Source organism: Heptranchias perlo, chromosome 32, assembly GCF_035084215.1.
Source record: "Heptranchias perlo isolate sHepPer1 chromosome 32, sHepPer1.hap1, whole genome shotgun sequence".
Taxonomy (NCBI): Eukaryota; Metazoa; Chordata; class Chondrichthyes; order Hexanchiformes; family Hexanchidae; genus Heptranchias; species Heptranchias perlo.
In genome coordinates, this window is record NC_090356.1 from 19,528,737 (window position 1) to 19,550,934 (window position 22,198).

Consider the following 22,198-nt stretch of genomic DNA (forward strand, 5'->3'; position numbering starts at 1 on the left):
AGCCCCTTTTACTTTTTAGTTGGTGTGAATTGGATTGTAATATGTTTTTTCATCTAAGCCTACAAAATACTATCCTGCAGCTGAAAAAGAAAGCATTATATTTCTGTTCTTAAAGCAGTAGTGTCAAACTATCAAGGAGATATTGACTGGATCTGAAGCTGTAATGGTGCACTCTTGGAACTGAATCGATCTCTCGCAGACTCTAATCTCATATCTTCGCCAGATGTGTCCACAGTAATCCAAGGCACTGTTGGTGATTGTCTAGCTGGTCTGGCTCATTCATGGGACCTGGAGTGATAGACTTATTGGGGGCTGGGATTCTTCCCACTCTGGTCCATATATTCCTGGTTAAATTTCAGCAGTACCCCTATGCACACATGGGGGTTGATGAGCTTTGGCTCTTGTTAAGCTGTACCTAAATCTCTGGGTTCATGTAACTGGATGGTCGTTCAGTGAGTGCGCGCTCCAAATCGGGTCAAAAGAAGCTGCTCATGTGGATTTCTCAGCAGTTTAAGCATGGTGATGGACTTCTGTGTCAGATACTAAGCTGACAAAAAAGGCGGTGAGCTCTTGACGAAGATTTCAGAAGTGACCGACTATATCTATAATGCCTCTAAATCGAAGGGTGAGGTTGTTTGTGCACACTCGAAGACTCTTCTGTAATTCAGAGAGCAACAGCTTTACCCGATGCTCTTGGAATGACATTTTTAAAATGCAGTTGAGAATGAGGACCAATCTGGGTGGAATTGGAACTCTGATTCTGCATGTCCCAGTAATCCAGCAGAAATACAGGAAATGTGCCCTAAAATTAAAATGCAAATTTTTTTCACAGTGCTGCAGTGTGCTTGAGCAGCGGGCAGTGGTCTCAGTTCTACTGATACCAGTTAGCAAGAATTGTGTGATAGCTCAGCAGACAGTGACAGAGTTTGAGCCCCAAGATGTAATCATACAGAGCGTTTGATATATTATACAAACTCATTCCAATCAAATCACCTTTTCCGGTGTCGGAATACTACAGTTTTCCAAGTGAATTGTTTTGTCTGGGAACGGTTCAAAACTAATATGAACTCTCCTCAGGAGCTAAGGCACCCGAAATGGGTGACTGGCTGTTGAGAACCCAGGAAACAGTGATAACCAAAGCAGCAGTTTAAGGTTCTACTTCAAATGAAAATAACGTTGGAGATGCAAGTGGGAGCAAAGTTAGGGCTTTGAATTGCACAGTGTGATGAGGTGACAGCAACTGAGCAGCTCAGATCCAGGACTTTTTAACCATTTGCAATGTGAGTGAGGAGGAGTGACAAAACTGATTGAAGGGGCCACCAATGTCCCAAGTCCATACAGTTGCATAGGTGCTTGTACCTTGCCAAGTGGCTAGTTTTCAAGTGTGCACCTAGACAGCGAGTGTCAGAAGGCTATTTAACCATGAGGGCTGAGTCTGATCCTGTCTTCACCCAAGATTTGCATAACCATTTTCCAGCAACAGTCTCGGAGCAATATCCCTGACCTTTTTTTCCTTTCTACTGCTTAGGCCAATTTTAGTGTCCTTACTGCTGCTTCGGCTGAGTCAATTAATGCACCGTAGACCAGAATTAGACCTGGGATTTTTCTGTTCAGTATGAACATGTTCCTTTACAAACCGAGCCATCAGAGGAGCCCCAATTGATACTGCTTAATCCAGTGGGGGACACAATGACTTGTTTACCAAGAATTTCTACAAAATTGCATATTTTTAGAAAGTGGTATTTATTCTTTTAAGTCTTTGCCCCACACAAGTAATTCAGCCATTCGACTAAAACAAATAGGGAATATTCTACAGAAACTAGTGCCAAGCATTTAACATCTCACCCACAGCATGTACTGTTGAATAACATATTGAATACCACTTTATGTGGAGATATATGGAGTTGATCAATGCACCATAGCATCCTTACATGTCTGGATCACTGCATGATATTGGGTACCTGTGTTCTCCATTGAAGCAAGTAGTTTAAATTGAGAAATGTATCAAAACCAATTTTTATATAAAGTTTAAAAGAATTATAGCACGTGCAAGGAGGGAATACTTCAAAGTCTACCGTAAGTCCTCCCACCTCATTATGCATTTTAAGTATACATTTCCAGATATAGACATTTCTTAACTTTCTGGGAGGTGCCATAAAATTTGTTGCTGAATTTCACTCCCATGGCGACCTGCCATTGGGCCCAAAAACTGCTCTAATAATGTTGGTTGGAGGTGAATTGGATTGGGATTGGTTTATCGGCTAGTGTTATATACAATGAGGGTGAATTGGATGAGGTATTGAACAGCATTATATGCAGTGCGGGTGAATTGGATCAGGTTTTAGTGTATTCAGTTATATACAGTGGAGTAAATTGGGTGATGTTTTGGTGAATTGACAAGCATAATATACAATAGGTACATATTTTGGTGTATTGGAATTTTAAGCATTGATCAGTTGCTTGTCTCTCTGGATTGGAGTATTAAAAGACTTGTAATTATACAGCCTTTATTGTATATTACAAATGTATCAAAGCAAGTGCAGTGACTGTTAACGTAAGCAAAATTAGTGATGTACAGTGAAAGTTGCCTGTAAAGAAAACTTTTGGCAATGAGTTTAAATAAAAGTTTGAATTATGATTTAAAGAGACCATCTCTCTACAGAAGGTCTTTGAGTGCTTTCATAGGGGAAGCATCCTAGTACTTTCCCACATGTGGCACTGCCAAATCTTTTAGCACCAGCATCCTATATTTGAAAGAGATTTTTGTTATAAAATGTTAATATATGTCCACTTCTTGAGATTTTTTGTACTTTCACAAGTGATCAAGACGCAAGTTGCATTTTTATTAGGCTGTTTGAAAATTCATGTGGATTAATTATAATGGGACTTATTGTTTTCATGCAATAAAAAGAAAAACTGCAAGTACTGAAAATCTGAAATGAAAACACAAATTGAAAATACACATCCGATCTGTCAGTAACCGAAAAGACAAGTTAATGTTTTGGATGCAAACCGTTTGTTAGAACTGAGAGTCTCCACCCAAAGTATTAACCTGTCTGTTCACTTTCAGATTGCCGTGCATATTCAACAGTTTTTGTTATTATTTGTTGTACACAATGAGTATTGGGCAAGTGCGACAAGTATACAGCAGCCCCTACAGAGCGATCCATTCAGCTTGCGGTGTGGTATTGAGGATGAGTCAAAAAGGTTCATTGTATCTGAGGTCAGTTCTTTATGGAGCAGTAAACAGAAATCACAACAGTCAATGGGACTCTATTTAAAGTTGGTGACATTTAGACAGCAAGGCCAGTAGCTAACAAATATTACTGGCCTGAAGTAAAACAAAATATTCTTACTGTGCGTTCTGTTCAGATGCATTTTGTGAGAAGCTTGTAAAGGCGGTTACTTCCATATGAGAGCACAGTAGGATTGTGCATTGAAATGTGTCCATCAGAGCAATCATCATGCCACTAGTCTGCTAATCGTGCTAGTCGCAGTTTAGCAGAGTGGTGTTCAACTTGACAAGTAGTTATTTAATTTAAAACAATTGATGGTCAATATTGATTGATCTGTCAGTTGTTGATCTTTTTTCTTATTTTCTTTCCTCTCCATCTACCTTGAAGGTGTTGATTCCTCTGAGGCCATGGTTCTGTGGGTGCTGATCACACTTTGGTATCTCTTGCTCCAGGTTGCACTGAGGCCAATTGTGGCATTACCAATGACACTCGAACTGATGTCCATCAACTCAGCATTGACTAGGACTGAAACTGAGACATTACTAATTTGTACAGCTCAGCTACTCACTGCCTTAACCAGTTGGGCGTTGTGGGAGCCTGGAAACCTCTGCAGTATTGGACATGCTGCCATCCATTTTGTGTGATGGTCACTGGTCATTCATAAACATGAGTGGCATCTAAGGATTGAGTTACAAGTGAAGCACTAAGTACAATTCAAGTTTTCACTTTCTCTCTTCTCCCCCCCCCCCCCCCTTCCACTCTTCCTTCTCTTTCCCTGCCCCCCCCCCTCTTCATTTAAGTCACCAGCCAAGACAGATAGATAAGTGACCAACTTCCAGAACATCACTCTGTAACTAACAGTGACTCTTCCTGGCAGAGATTAGCTCTACATAGGGAGAGTTGCAGGCATGAACCGTGTCCCACTACCGTGTGCCTTAAACAATGGCACTGTGACATTCTTAATTATGACAATAATTTGGTTGTCAATGATCTGGATGAGGGGACCAAATGTAATATTTCCAAGTTTGCTGATGACACAAAACTAGATGGGAATGTGAGTTGTGAGAAGGATGCAAAGAGGCTTCAAGGGGATATAGACAGGCTAAGTGAGTGGGCAAGAACATGGCAGATGGAATATAATGTGGAAAAATGTGAAGTTATCCATTTTGGTAGGAAAAACAGAATTGCAGAGTTTTTTAAACGGTGAGAGATTGGGAAATGTTAATGTTCAAAGGGACCTGGGTGTCCTTGTTCATGAGTCACTGAAAGCTAACATGCAGGTGCAGCAAGCAATTAGGAAGTCAAATCGTATGTTGTCCTTTATTACGAGAGGATTTGAGTACAGGAGTAAAGATGTCTTACTGCATAGGGCTTTACATAGAGCCTTGGTGAGACCGCACCTGGAGTATTGTGTACAATTTTGCTCTCCTTATCTGAGAAAGGATATATTTGCCATAGAGGGAGTGCAATGAAGGCTCACCAGACTGATTCCTGAGATGGCGGAATTGTCGTATGAGGAGAGATTGAGTAGACTAGTCCTGTATTCTCTAGAGTTTAAAAAAATGAGAGGTGATCTCATTGAAACATATAAAATTCTTACAGGACTCGATTGGGTAGATTCAAGGAGCATGTTTCCCCTGGCTGGGGAGTCTAGAACCAGGGGTCACAGTCACAGAATGAGGGGTAGGCCATTTAGGACTGAGATGAGGAGAAATTTCTTCACACAGAAGGTGATGATTCTTTGGAATTCTCTACCCCAGAGGGATGTGCAGGCTCAGTCATTGAGTACATTCAAAAGAGATCGATAGATTTCTAGATATTAAAGGCATCAAGGCATATGGGGATGGTGCAGGATAATGGTGTTGAGGTAGAAGATCAGCCATGAACTTGTTGAATGGCAGAGCAGACTCGAGGGGCTGGATGGCCTACTCCTGCTCCTATTTCTCATGTTCTTATGTGAGCCCTGAATGTTGCAAGAGAGATCATTGCTGTGATTCTGGGGAGTTTAATAGTCACTGGATAGTAAATAGTCATTTTATCATGTTTATATAGATGTGACTATGGAGTGGGAGGATACCAACAGAATCAATACCGATCCTTAAACACATTTATGTCCAAATAGCACTGGAGTCACCAAAGGCTGGGACAGCATTAGGGTGGGTTCAGTTGTCCTCAGTACATGGTTGAGGGATGATTCCCCTGCTGATCACAATACATTGACCCTCTACTAAAATGTGCATGTGTGTGGACACTAGGAGAGGACAGGAGTCTTGGCTGTGATGCCCTCTGTGATTAAATAGCCTGTTGGCCCTTATTGTCTATGCTGCCACATGAAGAAGGGACCCTTTGGCAATGGGGGAGAGCTATAGGTGCCTGTGGAATTGTATTCCAACAAGAGTTAGCACCTTTAGATGAGGAGGGGGAAATAAATAAAAAAGAAGGTTCTCAGTGCACATGGCCTAACCTTGCTGCTGGCTGAATGAGAATATGGGGTTCCAAGAGGGACTTGTAAATAAATAAAAGTACTCGAGGCAGACACAAAGTGGTGTAATTGAAGTTAATTATAGGGCCCTGTATCTCAGTCACTTTACTGGAAATTGCAGGTGCATAATCAGGTAATATTTATTAGAATCATGTGTTTGCATTTAAGTAGTTCACATTGTATTATTTCAAAGCTTGCAGGTTTCCACTGCTGGTGGTTTCATAAGTACTCTTGCATTGAAAGGCATAATACAACTCTACTTTTACCCATATGCCTGAGAGCTGTTTCCTTTTTAGAATGTACCTCTGTTGCGTGTGCAACTGATTTTCCATAACTTAATTTTTTCTCAAGGGAGTTCACTGAAAGATTCAATCTAATTGCTGTTGTGGCAGAAAATTAATTCCAAAATTGCTGTACTCTATTGGCAATGACGACTGTCCAGGTTGAGTTTAAAGACTGCAACCGTTCCACTAGTTTGTAGTATAATTCGATAAACTGTGACCAGGCTAGCCTTTATGGTAGTAAAGGGAGTGAGGACTAACAATTACATGAGGGTTTTACCCACATTACACTTGAGGGAGCTACATTTGTGGAAATTGCATCATATTAAATCACCATCAGCTCTATATACAGCTCCTGCAGATCTGTTTTTAAAAGCGCACACATCCTCGTAAATGTGGAGCTTGGAACTGTGGTGCATGCTCGATGCAATTGCAGGTGCTACTGTTATGACTTGAAATTAGTTTTTTCATTTTCTCCCCATCTCCCCTGAAGGTGCTGATTCATACTGGTGTACAATTCCACAGGAACTGATAGTTCTCCAGTATCTCGCCCAAGTAGCCATTCTTCGTGTATGAGCCTTAATGATGAGTGTTTGGCAAGTTATTCATCCATAGAGAGTTCACGGCCAAGCTTGATACTGTCTTCATATGGGCTTTCTCCAGCTGACTGATTTTTCCCTCCCTAACCCAGGGCTGCTGAGGTCAGTCATAATACACCAATTGTTGCCCTAGCTGAAATCAGTGAACTCACCCCAGAATGGAATCGAACCTGGCGCCTTTCTGATCTGTACAGCTCAGCACCACACTAGGCTGTACAATTACCAACAGAATCAAGGGAGTGGATAAGTACTTTTAATCTCTATGTTCGGGGCCATTATTTTATGGTGACTAAGTCAAATTCCATTATTGCGTACAATTTTAGGATTTTTACTGGTGTTTTGCAGATCTCATTATGCCCACTAATTTATGGTGACTTTTACATTTTGAGATTTTTACTTATCTGTCCTGGAATGGATTTTGGGGTTAATTTGTTTTATGTTGCAACGAAGTTAAATTGGGATCATATGAAATTAACTCCTACACATTTTTGAGGATGTTGCAGCACCAAATAGAGTAGTAAACAGAATTCTGTATAATTGCAATACCATATCAGTTTGAGGTCGATGGGGGTTGGGGGTGGCTTATTTGTATATTACAGATGGTTTGCATCTACATTGGTTGGATTGGTTTCATTCAATGAGCATTGCAGGTGGCCAAGATAAGCAGGCAGTGTAGTTGCTGTGGGACCCACACTAAGGAAGAAGGCTCCTCGTATCAGGCCGCACCTTTGATTAGGAGCTCAGTGAGCCAGTCCTCAACACAGAGAACTGGTGGATGGAGCAGAGGTGACATTTTCCTCTCTCGCTAGGGAAAGATAGTCCAAAGCAGATTTGTGTCTGAAATAGTTAATAAGACATGGAGGTCTGGTTTTCTAAGTTAGTGCCAGTCAGCTCAATGATGCTGACTTGTAAAATAAACCAATTCATCTCACTGAAGTGCTTGTCGGTCCACATGCTGAAAGATAGGAGAGAGGCACATGTGCGAGATCACAGTACCCAGTAGACACAAGAATCATGCTAGCGTTTATCTAGATATTGAGTAATATACTCTCCAGAACATAGAGGATGGTCTGCTCATGGAAGTGACTATGAACCTGAGAAAAAAATATCTATTGTGGACCCAAAATTTGTAAGTGACTGAATAAATCAAATTCTGTTCTTAAACATGAGACTATTGGTTTGTTTGTACTTTTAATTAATATTTTGAAAGGTTTTATTCCATGATTCTGTCCATTTTTCTGTAAAAACTGAGTATGTTACAATGGCATAAATCATGTATTCATGGGGTCTAATTGTTATAATAAAACAGGTGTGTGCACATTGGACTTATCTTAGTGCGGTGGTGTTTCCATTCTTGTGCCAAAACGATGACTGGCATGGTAAAATCCATTGATACGGACACACTTATTATTTGTAAACCGAAATATTGTAAAGGTCCCTTTAGGATACCCTTTGTTTCAATGCTTGTTTTTTTAACTGTTCCCGGTTACTTCTGACCCATGAGTATTTTGTGCAGATTTTCCCTTCAGTTTCATCACAAGCAAACTTTGAATAACAGCTGTAAGTTCTGTACCAGACACTATATAGCTACACCCTCAAAGGGAGGGGACTGAGAGGCATAGTCACTTGTACAACTGTCTCACTAAGGAAGGAACGAAGAATCAGACACTTTACAGATATCATTCCAGAGGAAGAGATTTGGGATAGTTGTGGCTTTAAACAGCATTGTATCAGGGTTATGTGCTTGAAGCCACAATTCTCTTTCCCTCTCTTTCGCCCCACAACCTCAATCTTTTCAGTATATTAAAAAGCAATAATATTCCTGAATATGGTCCTGGGTGGCTGCAATTCAGTTCCATTTGGTCTTGAATTGGGACAGGTTCAGTATTAATGCTTGTAACAGTTTCAAGTTTATACAAATGTTGCTGAAACTGGGCAATCATTGCCCTTGACAGCCCAGGATGAATGCTGCCTGTCTATTCAGATTACTGTTGTACTGGCTATTACATATTTTTTTCTCATCTGCACTCTTCATTCTTCACCTTGTAATTCCAAAGTCTTATCTTCTACTTTCCCTACAGTTCCTTTCCTATTTCTGCTGGGCATTCAAGCACTGTCCACAATTTGGGCCCCCTGTACAACTGCTGAAATTGGTGGCTCTTTGTGTCACTTAAGTGCATAACAATTGGATTCATACAGTAATGTCACAGATTGAAAGTTTTCTAATAATTGTGCTTTGGCAGTGTTCAATATTGAGGCTAATTATTTTGGAAAGAGGGACAAAATGTGTCGCATAATTGTACATTAATGTTCAAAATTTGAGCCTGCAGGGGTTGTATAAGCAGAGGAATTAGACTGGACAATGGAAAATTAAACACTTCTATGTCTTAAGGTGCACAGGCAATCTATCTAGTTGCACAGTTGATTTAGCTGTAAGGGAGGCATAGATGAATGCAATAATCTTGAGACTGCATTGGTCTCAACTAAACCGGTGTTCCTTCGTGACCAATCCTTGGATTCCTTACTTGTTGGGGAACTGGTATCAATACTTAGTGCCTGCACCAGTTTGGAATTAATAGCAGCCGGCACAGTAAAGCAAACCAACCTCTGTCTGGAAAGCTGTACAGTGGCCCTTAGTTTCCAACAAGCTGGATTAATGGTCTCCCATAAAGAGACTTGTTGCCGCAGCTCCCATTCTCAGGCAGTCTGTGTGTTTGTCTCTAATTCTATATGAATGTGGGTCCATACACTGATTCCCACCTGAATATGATTTCAATTACTATTCACCATGAGCCCCTTGTGTGTATTCTTACACCCATATCATCGGCACGTTAACTTAGTTACTGCTACTGTTGATGTTGCATTAACAGCCATTGCTACAGTGCTACATTATACAGAATTCCAGTGTTATTGAGTTTTGCCTCCCTCTTCTTCTGAAGGTGTTGATTGATGCTGGAGTTTGTTTCCATGGGCATTAACTGCCCTCTGATAGCTCACCAATGTAGCCATTAATTGTGTGTGAGCCTTTACGGTGAACGTCAACAGGCTTTTTGACTGTTGACAGACCTCACAGCTGAACCTTATGCTTTGCTCACCTGACATCCAACACGTACACTTCCAGAAAGAGTCTTTGAATAATAAGCAGTAGGAAAACTGGCCGTTTCTCTCTTCCCCACCCCAACAGCCCAGGGTGGTGAGGCCAGTTGTAGAGCCTGCTACCACTTCCCTGACTTAGATCAATTAATGAAGTGCAGGCTAATAATCAAATCTGAGATCAGCCTGGTCTGTATGACTCAGGTACTTCACTGGAAAAACTTACTGAGCCATTGTTGATCTGTTTTATGTTTATATATAGAATTAAAAGGTTACTGTTTATTTTTATACAAGCCAGCTTGTTTTATTTTAAATCATATACACTGCTAAAAAAGACCAGGACAGCTGTGTAATATGCAAGGTATCTGACACAGTCAGTGATGGACAGTTGGATGGTTGTAGTTTAGTAATAAATCCATTAAGGCCTTGTGAAGATTTGTTACTGAAAGTCTTTTGTGTGTTTGTATTGTTTTGTGAGAGTTTTCTACTATGGCCTCCTATTATCTACACAGCTGTTAGAACTCGTGTTACAGTAGGCTAGATGTTAGCCGTTCATTTTTGGGATCTAAGTTCAAATCCAATACAGAAATTCCTTTTATGTGTAGTGAACAGTGAGGAGGATAGCGATAGGCTTTAAGAGGATATAGACAGGCTGGTGGCATGGGTGGACACGTGGCAGATGAAATTTAATGCAGAAAAATGCAAAGTGATACATTTCGGTAGGAAGAATGAGGAGAGGCAATATCAATGAAAGGGCACAATTCTAAAAGGGGTACAGGAACAGAGATATCTCGGGGTATATGTGCACAAATCGTTGAAGGTGGCAGGGCTGGTTGAGAATGCGGTTAAAAAAGCATACGTGATCCTGGGCTTTATAAATAGTGGCATAGAGTACAAAAGCAAGGAAGTCATGATGAACCTTTATAAAACACTGGTTCGGCCACAACTGGAGTATTGCTTCCAGTTCTGGGCACTGCACTTCAGGAAAGATGTGACTGCCTTAGAGAGGGTGCAGAAGAGATTTACTGGAATGATTCCAGATTAGTTACGTGGATAGACTGGAGAAGCTGGGGTTGATCTTGGAAGAGAGGAGATTTGGTAGAGGTATTTAAAATCATGAAGAGTCTAGACAGAGTAGATAGAGAGAAACTGTTCCCAATTTTGGAAGGGTCAAGAACCAGAGGACATAGATTTAAGTTGATTGGCAAAAGAACCAAAGGTGACATGAGGAAAAACTTTTTTACACAGCGAGTTGTTAGGATCTGGAATACACAGCGAGTTGTTAGGATCTGGAATACACAGCGAGTTGTTAGGATCTGGAATACACAGCGAGTTGTTAGGATCTGGAATACACAGCGAGTTGTCAGGATCTGGAATACACAGCGAGTTGTCAGGATCTGGAATACACAGCGAGTTGTCAGGATCTGGAATGCACAGCGAGTTGTCAGGATCTGGAATGCACAGCGAGTTGTCAGGATCTGGAATGCACAGCGAGTTGTCAGGATCTGGAATGCACTGCGAGTTGTCAGGATCTGGAATGCACTGCGAGTTGTCAGGATCTGGAATGCACTGCGAGTTGTCAGGATCTGGAATGCACTGCGAGTTGTCAGGATCTGGAATGCACTGCGAGTTGTCAGGATCTGGAATGCACTGCGAGTTGTCAGGATCTGGAATGCACTGCGAGTTGTCAGGATCTGGAATGCACTGCGAGTTGTCAGGATCTGGAATGCACTGCGAGTTGTCAGGATCTGGAATGCACTGCGAGTTGTCAGGATCTGGAATGCACTGCGAGTTGTCAGGATCTGGAATGCACTGCGAGTTGTCAGGATCTGGAATGCACTGCGAGTTGTCAGGATCTGGAATGCACTGCGAGTTGTCAGGATCTGGAATGCACTGCGAGTTGTCAGGATCTGGAATGCACTGCGAGTTGTCAGGATCTGGAATGCACTGCGAGTTGTCAGGATCTGGAATGCACTGCGAGTTGTCAGGATCTGGAATGCACTGCGAGTTGTCAGGATCTGGAATGCACTGCGAGTTGTCAGGATCTGGAATGCACTGCGAGTTGTCAGGATCTGGAATGCACTGCGAGTTGTCAGGATCTGGAATGCACTGCGAGTTGTCAGGATCTGGAATGCACTGCCAGAGGGGGTGGTGGAGGCAGAGTCAATCATGACTTTCAAAAGGGAACTGGATAAGTACTTGAAAGGAAAAAATTTGTAGGGCTACAGAGTTAGGGCGGGGGAGTGGGACTAGCTGGATTGCTCTTGCATAGAGCTGGCATGGACTCGATGGGCCGAATGGCCTCCTTCCATGCAATAACCTCTCGATGATTCTATGTTGGTGGAAAGAAAGAACTTGCATTTACCGTCAACCGCCTAGGCCCTGTGCTCTGAAGTTCTCTCTTAGTAAAAGTGCTCTATAAATACAAATTGTTATTATATAGCACCTTTCACATCTTCAGGCTGTTTCAAAGCATTTCAGAGCCAATGAAATATAGTCACTGTTGTAATGTAGGCAAACACAGCAGCCAATTTGCACACTGCAAGGTCCCATGAACGGCAGTGTGACAAATGGCCAGATAATCTGGCTTTTCTTTTTAAGTGGAATTGGTTGCGGGATAAATATTGGCCAGGACATAGGCAGAACTCCCCTGCTCTTCCTCAAATAGTGGCATGGGACTTTCACTCCACCTGAGAGGGGAGATGCGGCCTTGGTTTAATCCCAAAACATGACACTACTGGATTTGAACCTAGATCCCTCAGTACCTGGATAATGTGCTTAAGTCTCTGGAGTGGGCCTTGAACCCATGGCTTTCTGACTCAGTGGCGAGAGTGCTACCTCTGAACCAAGGCTGACAGGCAAGGGTCCTATTTAAAATGTGTCTGGGTAGCTTTGGTCCAATTCCTAGTGGTTGTAGGCACATAGCACAAAACTGGCATTAAATGGCAGTGTTGCTTGTGCTGGTGTGGGATGCCGTTAAGGACTGGAGAGCGACCCTTCCTGGAGTAGCTGAGCCTGCAGACCAGAAAGGTCCCAAATTCAATTCCCAGTCCGTGTTCAGCTTTGGTGACGGGACTACTGCAATCATGTTCAGCATGCTTAGGTCAGGACAAGTGATCCCTGCTGGGAGTGTATGTGTGGATGTTGGATGAGGAGCAGATCGAACTCTTCTGTTTTTCTCCTCCTCACCCAGAGTTGCATCGTCTGCTGACTTTCATTGTCAAGGGCTGCACGTGATTAATGGCCAGGTGGGCGAGGTATTAGACGGTGGCTGCAGCCTATGAAACCATTCCCAGTAGAGGGAGAAAATTGGCAAGAATTTAATTTTAAAATGATGGTTGATTGTAAATGGGAAAATGTTGCACTGATCCAATATCTGATCTAAAAAAACTGTAATGTCTTCATATCTGCATAAGATGAACATGAGGCTGTGACCATTCAAACATAGTGTTAAAGATTCTAAACCACCAGACAGTGCTGTTTTGCTGTTTTAATGGGAAAAAAATGAATGGGAGTGACACTTGGTAGCATCGGTTTCTTTTATACTTAAAGATTATTATGTGTCAAAGAATCTCTCATTTAATTTTGATTTGTCTAGTTTTCATTTGATGTTCAGAGATGTATTTTATGCTGCCTGCTTCAGAATAGTAAGTCACAACAAAGAAAGAACTTGCATTTATTTAGTGCTTTGTCATGTTTTTATTTCAAGGGGGTTGGAATACAAAGTGGGGGAAGTTATGCTTCAGTTGGACTGAGCCTTGGTCAGAACCCCATCTGGAGTATTGCGTTCTGTTCTGGGCACTGCACCTCTCGAAGGATATATTGACCTTGCCGTGGGTTACCAGAATGATACCAGGGCTTAAAGAATTAAATTATGAGGACAGGTTGCATAAACTTGGCTTGTATTCACTTGAGTTTAGAAGGTTGAGGGGTGATCTAATCAAGATGTTTAAAATGACTCATTAAAGCAGATATAGAGATGCTATTTCCTCTGGTGGGGGAATTCAGAACAAGTATGCACAGTCTCTAAATTAGAGCTAGGCCATTCGGGAGTGAAATCAGGGAGCATTTTTTCTCACAAAGGGTAGTGGAAATCTGGAGTTCCCTCCCCCAAAAGGCTGTGGATGCTGATCAATTGAAATTTACAAGACTGAGAGCGACAGTTTTATTAGGTAAGGATATCAAGGGATATGGATCAAAGGCAGATAAATGGAGTTGAGGTTCTGGTCAGCCACAATCTCATTGAATGAGGCTGAGGCTTGAGGGGCTGAATAGCCTACTCCCGTTCCTACGTCTATGGAACATCTCAAAATGCTTCACAGCCCGTGAATTATTTTTAAACAGCAGTTACTATTACGTAAGCAAATATATCCCACAAACAACAAATGAGATGGATGACCAATGGTATTAGTTGAGGGAGCAATGTTAGCCAGGCCACCAAGAGAACTCTTTGTTCTTTGAATAGTGCTATGGGCTTGTTAACGTCCACCTGAACAGGCATATGGGGCCTTAATTTAAAATCTCATCCAAAGGGTGGAGTGGAAACCTAAATTATATGCTTAAATCATGGTGTGGGGCTTGAAGCCGCAACCTTCTGACTCAGACTGCCAACAGCTGAGCGAAGCTGACCAGTATTGTAACGTTTACTGAATATATATTTTTTCTCTTAAACGCTCCATTTTAAAGATGTTGTCCATTACTGTGATTCTGTCGAAGGTGAATGGCTTTTTAAACTGGAAGCATATTTGAAACAAAACATAAATGTCTCTAGTAACTGAATATTTCACTAGAAATAATTACTGGGTATACAGTGGCTCACCACGAGTGGATCTGGTGCCTCTTCTCCACACTTCCTGCTCTTTCCTGAGCTTTAGACGGCTTTGCATTGAAATCTCCTTGGCGTAAGTACACTCAAGCTTTCTATAATTTTCAAGATGTCTAAGTCCTTGGAGATGACACAGTGGTGAAATCAAAGACGTTGTGATTTCAGAAGAAAGGACAATGATCCTGGCATTTCAAAAGCTCTGTGGCTTTTTGGTTTGAAACTGGGGAGCTTGGTGGCTGACGGTACTTCAAAAGATCCTTGTTATATCTGTAATGGATGTCCTTGAGTTTTGTCTCGTGAGAGTAAATGTGCTGACGAGACTGCCCCTGTTTTCAACATGTCTGCACTCTCTTAAAGTCTCTGGTGGAGCAGATTCAAATTAGGCCAGATGTCTCCTCATTCTACCTACATACAAACACACACACACACACACACACACACACACACACACTCTCTTTTGCTTATGGAGTATCTGGGATATAGTTCAACATCACTGTAATTATATAAAAGAACAGAAGCACAGGACTGTGGAATATCAAGTATTTATTTTTCTAAGAAAACACTTTTTGGCCAAAATGCAAATTATATTAAGTCTTAGTTGACAGGCATTAGGATTTTTTTGTTTGTTACTTACGATCTGAGTTCTTGGAGGACTTAGTTCGGTTTGTAAGTTAGACTGTCTCTGCAAAGTTTTTTTTTTATTCGTTCATGGGATGTGGGCGTCGCTGGCGAGGTCAGCATTTATTGCCCTTGAGAAGGTGGTGGTGAGCCGCCTTCTTGAACCGCTGCAGTCCATGTGGTGAAGGTTCTCCCACAGTGCTGTTAGGAAGGGAGTTCCAGGATTTTGACCCAGCGACGATGAAGGAACGGCGATATATTTCCAAGGCGGGATGGTGTGTGACTTGGAGGGGAACGTGCAGGTGGTGTTGTTCCCATGTGCCTGCTGCTCTTGTCCTTCTAGGTGGTAGAGGTCACGGGTTTGGGAGGTGCTGTCGAAGAAGCCTTGGTGAGTTGCTGCAGTGCATCCTGTGAATGGTACACACTGCAGCCACAGTGCGCCGGTGGTGGATGGGGTGCCAATCAAGCGGGCTGCTTTGTCCTGGATGGTGTCGAGCTTCTTGAGTGTTGGAGCTGCACTCATCCAGACAAGTGGAGTATTCCACCACACTCCTGACTTGTGCCTTGTAGATGAAAAGGCTTTGGGGAGTCAGGAGATGAGTCACTCGCCACAGAATACCCAGCCTCTGACCTGCTCTTGTAGCCACAGTATTTATGTGGCTGGTCCAGTTAAGTGTCTGGTCAATGGTGACACCCAGGATGTTGATTGTGGGTGATTTGGCAATGGTAATGCCGTTGAATGTCAAGGGGAGGTGATTAGACTCTCTCTTGCTGGAGATGGTCATTGCCTGGCACTTGTCTGGCACGAATGTTACTTGCCACTTATCAGCCCAAGCCTGGATGTTGTCCAGGCCTTGCTGCATGCGGGCACGGACTGCTTCATTATCTGAGGGGTTGCAAATGGAATGGAACACTGTGCAATCATCAGCGAACATCCCCATTTCTGACCTTATGATGGAGGGAAGGTCATTGATGAAGCAGCTGAAGATGGTTGGTCTAGGACATTGCTGCAGGAGTTCCTCAGGGCAATGTCCAGGGGCTGAGATGATTGGCCTCCAACAACCGCTACCATCTTCCATTGTGCTAAGTTAGAAATAGCAAAGGGGTTCGAACACGAAAAACAGTTGAGGCACTGAATAAATACATGGTGGGTCTGTGGCAGTCTCTGTAAACATAATTAATTGTACCCCTCCTGAAGGTGTCAACTCTTTCAGGGATACGGTTTTATGGATGGTGGCAACCTTCTGGTATCTTGACCAAATGGCCATTCTTCATCTGTGAGACCAGACTGTGGAGGCCTTGCAGCTGAGCCTGGTGCTGTCCAAACAAATGCACTTTTCAGAAGTTGTCACAGGATAATGATGAGAAGTGGGAACCATGGCTAATTTTTTTTTATGATGTTTATAATAGGCAGGAAGATTTCAGTTTTCAGAGTTAGAATTCTTTAAAACTAAAACTTTTGAAATGTTTTTAGCTGACATTTAAATTTCACTTGTGCAGAAGAGATCATTATCATTCTCAATTACAGTGATAAGATACACGCATGCAAGAGCCTTTACAGGCCTCTCTGGAAAACTGAAGGCATGAATAAAAGGCTTTATATACACTGATACAGTCTATCATTATACTATAGATAGATTATTTTAACCATGTAAAAGTAATACTTTTCACATTTTAAAAATAGCTTCCTGCCATGTGAAAAACCTACTTATTTTTGATTCCCAGTAAATGCCCTTAGTTTAGCATCCATCTTTTACAACAAAGAAGAACCGTGACATTTGTAAAGGTGATAATTTGAATAAGGAAACATTAATATCAGCAATAAAAGACTTGCATTTATATAGCACCTTTCATGACCTCAGGATGTCCTAAAGAGCTTTTCATCATTTCACTTTCAAAATACTTTTGAAGTGTAGTCACTGTTGTAAAGTTGGAAATGCGGCAGCCAATTTGAGCACAGCAAGTTCACACAAACAGCAATGTGATAATGACCAGATAACCTGTTTTAGTGATGTTGGTTGAGGGATAAATATTGGCCAGGACACCGGGAAGACCTCCCTTCTTTGAAATAGTGCAGTGGGATCTTTTACGTCCGCCTGAGTGAGCAGATGGGGCCTCGGTAAGTACTTGTGTAACTTAGGACACTGGTGGCAGAAATGCAGTGTCTTCAGTCCCAGGGCTAGTTGGGAGAAAAATTGATCAGAGTCCCTGACATCCGATGATTCCTGCTGGAAAATAAGTGTGTACGCAGGTTGAGTCAGAATAGGATCAGCCATGACAGTGGTGCCTCCATGGATGAATATAAAGAGAATGGAGTAGATGTAGTGTCTAAATTTACAGAAGGTGTTTTATACGGTGTCTCACAAGAAGCTTATTGGAAAAAATCAGGGATATGATATAAGAGGAAATGTACCCCCGTGGATAGATGGTTGGTTGACGGACAGGAACCGCAGAATTAAAGTAAATGGGTGTTGCTCGGATTGGAGAAACATTGGAAGTGGCGTATCCCGGGGTCAGTGCTACGTCCACTTTTGTTCTTGGTATCTATAGATGACTTGAACTTGGGTATAAGGAACACAATCTCAGTGTGCTGAGGATCTGGCAAACAATGAGAAGGAAGACATAGAAATGTTAGCAGAATGGGCAGACGGGTGGCAGATTCAACTTGATGTACATAGATATGAGGTAATACATTTTGGGAGAAAAAACATGGAATGGGGAAAGACATTGAAGGGTACAAATGAACAAAGAAACCTAGGGGTTCAAATATATAATTCCCTGAAGTACAAGTGCAGGTAGATAAAGACATTAAAAAAAGGTTGATAGTGTTTCAGATTTTATAAGTAGAGAAAGGGTGGTAATAAATTTTATACAAACATTGGTTAGGCCAGTTAGAATATTCTGTGAGCAGTTTTGAGTGCCTGATTAGAGAGAGGACAACAAAGCATATACCGTGGTCTCACCGGGATGGGAAACTATAGTTATGAGAAACGAGATACTGGGACTATTTTCACTGGCGGAAGAAAGCCAAGAAAAGATTTAATAAAGGTTTCAAAAATTATTTAGGATTTTGATGAATTGGTTGGGGAATCTGATGAGGGGTCATCAATTTAAAATTGTTGCTGAGTAAGGAGCGAGGTTAGGAGAAATTTATTTACTGAGAATTGTTGGAGTGCGAAATTCATTACTACAGGGAGTGGTCAAAGCGAAGACAATTGCATCTTTTAAGGGAAAATTGGATATAAGTAATTGAAATAGCAGAAGATACGGGGCTATGGGGAGAAAGTGGGGCAGTAGGATTCGTTTGGATTGCTCTAATAAAGAGCCAGCACAGACAAAATGGGCTGTAAATTTCTACTCCCTGTTTAGGCATACAGATGAACAACGGCCACGGGGGAAGATCTGCAGTCCCCTATCTTAGAAGCTGTATCCAAGGGCGATTCACCACTTTCAAGAAGAGAAGGTGAGAGAATTGGAATTTTTTTTAGATAGCAGTAATGCACTGAAATTGTTTTCACAAACAATCTCAGTAAAACTGCATATTTGGTAAAAACCTGGAGCATGTAGAAGGTTATAATATATTCACGGTGCTTGGGTAATTGTATAAACTGCTTCATCTTCATTTTTGTGGTTTACACTATTCTCTAACATTTTTATGACCCTGTGTTTTCTCTGTAATATTAGCAAATCTTTGACTAAAAAAGTGCCTTGGCCTTACACTAAACGGCTTGCATCGTGTAATTGAGTGGTAGCCTGGGAGGGAATGAGAGAGAGAGAGAATTCTGTATCAGTGAAGAGGACATAATGCACTTTGCAAGTGTGACTACTGCTTTGTAGTGGTTGACTATTGTTTTCTGTCTCTACTCCCTGTTAATTGACTAGAATGCCATGAGTTTTGTGTAGAAAACTAAGTGTTGGCTATGGAACAAATGTCTTATGTACCAGAGTCACAGGCTTCAATTATAGCTATAATTATTATACCATAAACCAGCTGGTGCGGTAAACCTATTAAATGTAATAAGGCTAGCAAAAGTGGAAAGAACCGAACAGTTCACAGGGACTGGAGTCAGCAGAGTACTGCCAATTCAGGTTATTAGTCAAATATAAAAGCATTTTGCTAAATAAAGTCAATTATCCATTGGATAATGCTGCAGCAGAGTACATTTCTGTGACAAGTCAATGCTTCATCACTGATTGGGATCTGGTAAGATTGGAAATTAATAAAATGGCACTTGTAAAACAAAATTCAGTGTTTGAGATGGGTCTATGAGGCCATCTTTGTATATTCTGCTGTTTTATTCCCTTTTCCAAATATATTTTCTTCCTCATGTTCCCTCCACAATACATATTCACCTTTTCCCCTCCAAGTAAGAGTATGTAGTGACATCCAAAATGAAGCAAATGCTGCACTGTAAAAGTGAGTCTGCATTGCATTCCAATCTTTTCTATCTTAGCACGTTTCCCTGAGAGCTCATCGTGGGCAATTTCAGGTGCCAGTCTGAGGGCCAGAACTGTGGTGTAATCTGCTTAATCATTGATCTGCTCTTTTGTTTAATTTTCTCCATCTCCTGAAGGTGGCAGTTTGTGTTGGGTATGGTTCCACAGGTGCTGGTAGCCCTTTATCTTAGCCAAAATGCTTCTCTTCATGTTTAAGCCAAGACAGAGTATCAGTCTATTTGACTGTAGAGGTCATCACACCGAAGCCTGATCCCGTCCTTGAGCAAAATCTGCGTGTGCATTTTTGATCAGGATCAGAGCCCTGGTTCTCTCCTCCCTATCCCCTCCCAAATAGCCTGAAAATATTCATCAGTAATGCCGTACTGTTGCCTTGATTGAGATCAGCTAACAGAGGGCAGACCAGTGATCAAATCTGGGACATTTCTTGCTCACACCACCCCATCTTTCATTTCCCTGCGTAAGCTGCTCTTGATTGTTTTCTTTGATTTGTGGGTACAGAGCTATGTTTCTGAAAGGTACCTCGCTCTTTTTTCTGAGTATTCTGTAACCTAGGATTAGCAGACTCTCGATGAATATTTTGCCAATTCTTAGAAAGTTGGATTTATAACTGAAATGTGCACCACCTTGCCACTGAAAGCCTTCCTCCCCATCCTCCATGTCACGCTGGAGGAATCCCTAGGAATAGGCTGTAGTACTAGCTTGCAATAATTTATTTGACTAATGCCTTGCTTAAGGCTCAGAGTAAATTATCTTGAGTAATGTGAAATTCCTAGTACTTTAGTGGAGATGGTCTTTGATGATACAAAGCAAAATATGCCTCAGACCTTAATCTGGAAAGAGTGTGAGAAATAGCTATGTAATAACCTTTTATTGAATAACTGGTGATGGCGAGCAGCATTTGGAGGTATTCCTATTGCTGTGATGTACAAATGCCTAACTTTTGAATTTCAAATTGAAACATAAAGAATTTCTTAGAATTCTACTGTTGCAGTTGGTTTCCCATAAACCTGTTCTTTCGATAACTGACACCCTGCAGTCAGTTGATAATTCAGCCATTTCTTCCACTAAAAAATTTGAATGATCCATTAATGCAAATTAAGCAATGTAACTAGCACAACAAGGTGGGAATTTAGTGCCCAAAAAAAAATCAAATTATCAGATAATTTTAATTGTGACTTCAAATTAAAAGGATTCAACTGTACAGTAATTGCATTCCATTGACACTGATCCTTTTTGATTTTGTTATTTTTAGGAGGCTCAGGGTTTGACTGCCAAATTATACAGGTTTCCTTTGTCCTGAATTACTGCAGTTCTGAATTTTGCTATTAAAGTTTGCCAGCGAGCTTTGTAAATGCGCGATGACGCTCAGAAGAACACTAGGGCTTGTCTGTCCTATGGCAGTGAGCCTCTCTGAGTGATAAATGACTGGTGGGTACGTAGTTACTTAAATGACGCATTTCATCCCTGCACTGTTTTCTCCTAAGATTGTGCATAGTTTTCAAGTATGATGTTTTTAACAGTAATAAAAATGTTAAGTGATTGGCATAGTAAATAAAAATTGCCATGGGTTTGTGTTGACCACTGGGTATTTAAAGCACCATTGCACGTTTTAGCCAATTGTCCATTGAAATGTGGATATATTTGATTCATATGTGTACCTGAGTCCCCAGGTAGGTGGAGATTTCCATTCCTGACCCATGTGTGTAGTGCATTACACGGAGAGTCCTACCATTGTTGGGGTTAAGGACAATTGCAGCAACCTGGGGATATACTGAATTTGAAATTCAGCCAGATTCAAAAAAACAATGTCAGTAGAATCGGAAGGTGCTTGCTACGTGGGCTTGGTTTGGGGCATCATGCCAAAGTGAGGAGACTGGACTTGGCAAAATGTGATGCAGGTACAGATATTGCATGACTGATCCCGGGTCGAGCACCATCTGATGCCGCAGTTTATATGAGCAGCCTACCTATAATTTTGAATGGCTCAGCTTGGATTTGGTATGGAAATGGCGTAACCTGTTATGTTCTGCGCAATGCGCTGCCAACATTCACGTTGCTTCTTGCATAATTCAGGTTAAACTGAGACGAGCGACTTTCTTGCGTTCCCTTTTGCCTTGTGAGGCTAAAAGAGATCTGTTTTAAGTGACTGACGTGGTTTATGATTTTTTGTTTGTTAACAGATCATCATTACACTGAAGTGGTGGAAATGCCTGTTCACTGTGCTGTCAGTGTGGCCTTTCCAATGCTTGTTTCCCATTCATCAATTGAAAGTTAACGGTTGTTTTAACAATCTATTTGTTATATAGCTGTTTTACTGCTGTTACAAGTTACAGTCAGAACCCAGCTGGAGTAGAAATGAGATCTTGGGTAGTTGAGTGGTATGCCATTGGAAGTAGGGTCTGAAATTAAATTTCTGGTTTTTACTGTAGAGAATGAATATTTTTATTTGTGAGTCTGAGATGCTTGATATATCAGCCATTAGGGTTTTCAAGTAAGGGGATTATTGTGTTGGATTGTCAATTATTTGTAACTCTGCCTAATAGAGTGGATTTTCGTTTAAAGGTCCACGTTTGAATCATAGACTTGAATGATATTCTAACCTGGCT

The 22,198-nt window shown here is 41.5% G+C and overlaps 1 protein-coding gene across 5 annotated transcripts in view; it reads left to right on the forward strand.

The window, feature by feature from the left end:
- foxj3 (forkhead box J3) overlaps window positions 1-22,198 on the forward strand; it is a 105,117-nt gene that overhangs the window by 3,970 nt on the left and 78,949 nt on the right. The window contains exon 2 of one of the 5 annotated variants that reach the window (XM_067970572.1): window positions 18,504-18,597. The exons of the other annotated variants lie outside the window; for them this stretch is intronic. The gene's annotated coding sequence lies outside the window, so the exon portion shown is untranslated. The remainder of the gene's footprint in view (window positions 1-18,503; window positions 18,598-22,198) is intronic. 5 annotated transcript variants of the gene reach the window in all.